Source organism: Bison bison, unplaced genomic scaffold, assembly GCF_000754665.1.
Source record: "Bison bison bison isolate TAMUID 2011002044 unplaced genomic scaffold, Bison_UMD1.0 scf7180017860360, whole genome shotgun sequence".
In the NCBI taxonomy this organism is placed as follows: Eukaryota; Metazoa; Chordata; class Mammalia; order Artiodactyla; family Bovidae; genus Bison; species Bison bison.
The window spans coordinates 97,694-104,350 of record NW_011490932.1 but is presented as its reverse complement, the minus strand read 5'-3'; positions in this window follow the sequence as shown (position 1 = coordinate 104,350).

Genomic DNA, 6,657 nt, shown 5'->3' with positions numbered 1-6,657 from the left:
TTAAGAAAGTTCTTTCTTTGCTTGCCTTGTCAGCCCTCTCTGAGAGCTTTCGTAAAGTGTGTCGCCATCATAAATAGGCAGGTTCCTTCCCAGACCAGCTGTTTCTCTGATTGTGCGGGGTCTTCACTGCTGTGTGCAGGCTTTCTCTAGTGTGGTGAGCAGGGGTTTCTCACGGTGGCTTCTCTTGTTGCAGAGCCTGGGCTCAGTAGTTGTAGTTCACAGTCTCTAGAGCGCAGGCCCAGTAGCTGTGGTGCCCGGGGTTCTGTTGCTCTGCAGCGTGTGGAAACTTCCTGGACCAGGGATCAAACCTGTGTCCCCTGCACTGGCAGGCAGATTGTTATCCACTGTACCGCCAGGGAAGTCTACATGGATTTTAAATAAAAGCATCTTTAGAAAGTCTTTTGCTAGTTTTATTGATTCTAAAATTCAATCTAAATAAAAGCAGGGTGATTGCTATGAAAACTGAGTTGTGGCAAGCTCTGTGCCAGCCCTCCCAACTGCACTGCTAGCCTGAAGCCATTCTGGAGGGGCTACTGGATATGGAAATTGTGAGGCAAAGTCCTCTAACTGGGAGGCCAGTAAGTCTAGAGGGCTGTAGTGTCTCTACCTCTCTGGGTAACAGTGATTCTAAGGTCTTAAAGTAATTTTTGCGTGTTCAGTCTTTGTCCCAGGTCACTCTGGTAGTGAGGCTTGTAAGGTGCACACTCTTTGAGTTAAACGTTTCAGTTTCATGGAGCTGGTTGGAAGAGTCCAGGCCCCGAAGACAGGGCTTGGAGAAGAGACCTCCCCATTCTGTACCTGCTTCTCTTTTTCAGCAGCAACCAGAAGCTGTTCAATCCCTTTTCACTACCTTTTCTCTCTGGGTTAAAAGTGCTGCAGAATAATATTCCAAGAAGCACCTATGCTGCTTGTCTTAAGCTCACTTAAAAGGAGAGTGATTTTTATATGGAGTTACCAAGACCAAGATCATCAGACCAAAAAAGAGCTGAGAAAGAAAACTGCCTTCCAAAGCTTCCAGCCATTGCAGCCACTGGATCCTGTTGGTAGCCAGAGTTTACATCTGCAAATGACTCCAACCCAAAGCCCCTGGCTGCAGTCTTCCAGTTGGCACTGACAACTGAAGGGAGTCACTGAATTTTTCTTTGAGAAGGTCACGGTGCAGGGGAAACCCTATTCAGCCTTCTAGGGAACTTCCAGAGCTATGGACTGGGGGCTGCATTACTTAGGCAATTAGACGTGCTTTCCAAATGTCTGTGCTTCTTTTTGCCCTTATCAACACGAGTGTTTGCCCAAAGGTGGCTCTCTGCTTTATCCTTGCTTTTGAGGAGGAAAGCATTGTTAGTGGAGAGGGCAGACTGAGGGCAGAGAATTGCTCATTTTTCTACATCATGGAAAATAGAGGATATGCTGGAAATGTATCCTTTCAACTGGCTTAATCCTTTCAGTAAGACTGGTTTCAATGAGCTCCATTGTGTTCAGTCCTTACTTGAGAACATGATAAAAATAGAAAAAAATAGAACACTTAGAGGACTACGTCTCTAGAATCAGAGTGAAAAGCAGAGTTGAGGTAATTGTCTAGATAATCCAAGAAAAACCAAAGAGAAACAAAATAAAACCCACTGCTGTTGAGGAGGGGGAAAAAAAGAGAAAAAAGCAGCATTAGGAACTTGAACGATCCAGTCTGTTTCTCTGCATTGTTCAAATTCACCAGCTCTGCATCTATATTTACTTTTTCTACACAGACTGAGCCTAAGTTATGTTGAAGAGTTTTTTTCCCCCAATATTATCTCAAGTACTACCTCCCAAATGCCTTTGCTTTAAAGTATTCCTCTTTGCCCTATTTCCCAGTAAGAAAGAAAATAGATCTCACCATAGATTTATACATATTTTTCTATAAAACAACAGTATAAAAAATAGATGGCTCTGGGGTTCAGAGAGATTTCTTTTTCATTTGTTTCTGTGACTTCCCCTTAGCAGGTTGCTAAAGGCTGGAGATGGTTTATCTCCACCCTCTCATGTTTTAAACCTGTTGCTTTATGCTTGGCTAAGTGCCTGTCATGTGTGTTGGTTGCCAGCACAACAGCTTGGCTCATTTGGAAAATCAAGAAATCCAATTTCCTCCAAGATTTCAGCTGGTAATATTCCACTGGATGCACTCGAGACGCTGCCTGACTTGGAGATGCCGTCCTGGCCGGAGTTCTCCTTAGACGGGCTTCCCACGTTGGGATCACTACTGGTCTCTCAGATGACACCCCCTGACCATGTTGTTTTAAAGGCACTGTTTCTCTCATCACCCCTCCCCCATGAACCCAAACCTTTCATTCATTCATCTTATTTTTCCTTCTGCCTCTTTCTTAGCATACCCAGTCACTGAGTCCTGTGGATTCTTTTTCCTGCAAAGTTTCCCTTGCCTAATCTTTTATTTTATTCTCATTCCCTGAGTTTGGGTTCCTAGTTTCTTATCCCTCTTAATAATCCTCTGCTTTCTTCAATCTCATCCGTTTGGCTTTTTTCTGCACAAACTGATTTTGTTTTGTATTGGTTGTGTTGGTTTCTGGTGCTCAGCGAAGTGAATCAGCTCTGTCTGTATACATGCCCTCACTCCCAACCATCCATCCCAACCCTCTAGGTCATCACAGAGCACTGAACTGAGCTCCCTGAGATATACACTGCCTTCCCACCTGCTGTCTGTTTTACACATGCTAGTGTATATGTGTCAACCTCAATCTCCCAGTTCATCCCACCTCCTTTACCCCCTCCACTGTGTCCACACATTCATTTTCTACATCTGCATCTCTATTCCTGCCCTGCAAATAGGTTCATCTGTATCATTTTTTTAGATTCCACATTATGTGTCAATGTATGATATTTGTTTTTCTCTTTCTGACTTACTTCACTCTGTATGACACATTCTGGGTCCATGTCTCTACAAATGGCCCAATCTCATTCTTTTTTTATGGCTCAGGAGAAGGAAATGGCAACCCACTCCAGTGTTCTTGCCTGGAGAATCCCAGGGATGGAGGAGCCTGGTGGGCTGCCGTCTATGGGGTTGCACAGAGTTGGACGACTGAAGTGACTTAGCAGCAGCAGTATCCTAATGTATATATGTATCATATCTTCTTTATCCATTCATTTGTCGATGGACCTTCAGGTTGCTTCCATGACCTAGTCACAAATCAAGAGTCACCCATTCCTAATCTGTCCAAAGTAAATGCCAGAACAACCTTCCTTGATGCTTTTCTTAATTGAATTGTATTTTATTTTTTGCACAAACATCTTTTACAACTTCTTGCTGCCAAAAAGATTTGCCCAAATCCTTTACCCTGGTGTTGAAAACTTTTGTCAGCTTGGTTCTGATGACTTTGGAGCCTGAAGTGAAGAGTCAGCTCCAAGAAGCTGGGATTCTTGGCTTTCTGCGTGAAATGCTTTTCCTCCTCTTGCTCATCCATCAAAGTCCTAACCATCTCTCAAGGCTAGATCAGACATCCCAATTCTTCCAGGAAGGTTTTTCTGACTACCTTGGAAGGAAGTGGCCATCTTTGATCTGGAGTCACAGAATCTTAGAGTTTGAAGGCATCTGGAGGATGCTGAGTCCTACTTTTTACCCTGAAACACATACTTTGACCTTTGCTTGAGCATGTCCAAGACGGGGAACACACATAGCAGTTCTTTGCATTTGGGGGCCAATGTTATTAATGGGGGTTTCCCAGATGCCACTATGGTAAAGAATCCACCTGCCAATGCAAGAGATGCAGGAAACGTGGGTTCAGTCCCTGGCTTGGGAAGATCCCTTGGGGGAGAAAATGACAATCTACTCCAGTATTCTTGCTTGGAAATTCCCATCGACAGAGGAGCCAGGAGGGCTACAGTCCATGGGATCGCAAAGAGTTGGAAACCTGAGTGACTGAGCACATTATTAATGGGAATTTCTTTATCTTACTTTCTCTCTCTGGGATAATTTCTGCCTCCTTGTATCTTACTCATGTGTGTTTTGTCCTTGGGAGCAATACAAAAATACCACCCTTTTCCTATATCAAAGCCTTTCAAATATTTGTTGAAAGGTGTCATAGCTATTTTGATTAATCCAAATGCAACCTCATTTCTTCAATTATTTTTTAAATAGCATTTTGATACAATTTTGAAAGATTACTTTCCATTTATAGCTATTACAAAATATTGGCTATATTGCTTGTGCTACACAATACATCTTTGAGCCTATCTTACATCCAATGGTTTGTACCCTCCAGCCCCCCCACCCCAGTTCTTTTATTTTTTAACAATAAATCAACTTTATTTATTTTTATTTTCGGCCGCACTGGGTCTTCATTGCTGTACATAGGCTTTTCTACTTAAGGTAAGCCGGGGCTGCTCTCTAGTTACAGTGTGTGGGGGCTTCTCACTGTTGTGATTTCTTTTGTTGTAAAGTGCAGGCCCTAGGGTGCATGGGCTCCAGTAGTTGTGTCGCATGAGCTTAGGTGCCCTGGGGCATGTGCAATCTTCCCAGACCAGGATCAAACCCATGTCCCCTGCATTGACAGGCAGATCTTAACCAGTGGACCACAAAGAAAGTCCCACCCCAGTTATTTCTGTATTAAAGTGGTTTTGAAATCACCCTCCATCTTGGCTAATTTTTTTTTTTTTTTTTTTTGCCATTCTATATGGCTTGTGGGATCTTAGTTCCCTGACCAGGGATTGAGTCTTAACCACTAGAAAGCCAGGGAATTCCCCATCTTGACTCTTTCATCTGGAGGTGTACCAGGAGTGTTGACAATAATCTTAAAATAGAGAGTCCAGGAAAAACACAACTTTCCTGATCCATAGCATTCATTCCAGAGAACTTGCTATGCTTGTGCCACTCATTTGGCTCATTACATATTGTAGCATATACAGAGTTTCTTTAGGCACAGAGGAAGGAGGGACTATGCCTCTGCATCTGCTTGTCAACTAGATGATCAGCCCTGGAGAAAGCAGCAACTTGGACCTGAAGGCGCAGAATCGAGTAGGCTTCTGATAGTTGATTGTGAGAAACTAACTCAAGTGATGAACATTGCTAAACCTAGTGCTCACTTCTCAGCTCTTAGATTTTTGATCTCTTGGCAGCATCAGCACTGTTTTTACTTTTTAATATTTTTTGGCTGTGCTGTGCGGCATGCAGGATCTTAGTCTCCTGCAATGAAAGCATGAAGTCCTAGCCACTGTACCACCAGAAAATTCCCAGCATTGACACTGTTAACCACCTTCTCTTTCTGGCAACTCTTCCTTTGGTTTTCATGACAGTCTACTCTGTGGGTTTTCTCCCTAATTTTCTCACTTTTAGTCAGATTTGTAATTTCTCTTTGTTGTTGATTTTCTTTGGGGCTCTTCCTAATACCCTTTCCCCTCTTCCTTCTGTATCCTCCCTGTCCCTTCCCTTCCCTGGTGTCCATCTTCTCAGGCACAGATCACTGTCATTATCTCTTACAGTCAGATTTTGGAAGCTTGGGAATGCATAAAAATGGTTCAACTTTAAAGTCTTCTCCTCGGGCGTGCAAAACAGTGGAAGAAAGACAAAGGAAGAGATTTGAGAGATATTTGGAAGCTGGAATTGGGTGGCTCAGCGGTAAAGAATCTACCTGCCAATGCAGAAGATACAGGTTCAATCCTTGAATCGGGAAGATCCCCTGAAGAAGGAAATAGCAACACACTCTAGCATTCTTGCCTAGGAAATCCCATGGACAGAAAAACCTGGTGGGCTACAGTCCATGGGGTCACACAGAATATGATTGGCAGAGCCACTGAGCATGAGTGAAGAAAATTAGTGAACTTAACGATTTACTAGATTCTAGGATGAGAACAGAGAAAGGAAGCATGAAGAGTGATGGGTAATGCTAACATTTTGAGCTCCAGGTGGTATGTGCGTGTGTGAACTTGAGGGGAGGAGTGTTGGGATATCACACTGCACACCTCACAGTCCCCATCAGAGTGCTCACTGCACTGTATTGTAGTCACGTGTTTAGCTGTGTAACCCATACAGCAGACACTGCAGATTCTGGGGGGGCAAGGACTGAGCACGTGTCTATGGTGTTCATGGTTGGATACCCTTCTGCTTGCACAGGGCTTGGGATACTCCAAGTGCCTAATATGAAACTGCTCTAAAATAGATAAACAACAAGGTCTTACTATGTAGCCCAGGGAACTATAGTCAATAGCTTGTAATAAGCTGTAATAGAAAAGAATCTGAAAAGGAATCTATACATTCTGATATGTATATATATATATTCAAATATATATTTCTGAATCACCTTGTTAGACACCAGAAGCTCACACAACATTGTAAATCAACTATACTTTGACACAAAAAATAAAGAATATATTATTGTTGAATGAGTGAATGAGTTCTTGTAGTTTAATATCACAGATTGTGACCTGTTTAAAAATATCTTTTTAGAAAAAGGCTTGGCGGGGGCAGTTTAAGATGAATGAGGAAAGAACCTGCTGTCGTATCTTGCTGCATATTACTGAAGTTACAAAACAGAAAAAAAAAAAAGACAAAAGATGAAACTTTAAAATGTATGGCATTAACTGAACATCAATATGCTGTAACACACTGGAGCCAATCAGTGAAGTGCTGAGTGTCTATTATGGACCAGACTCTGTGTTAGGGTGGGAGACTAGTGA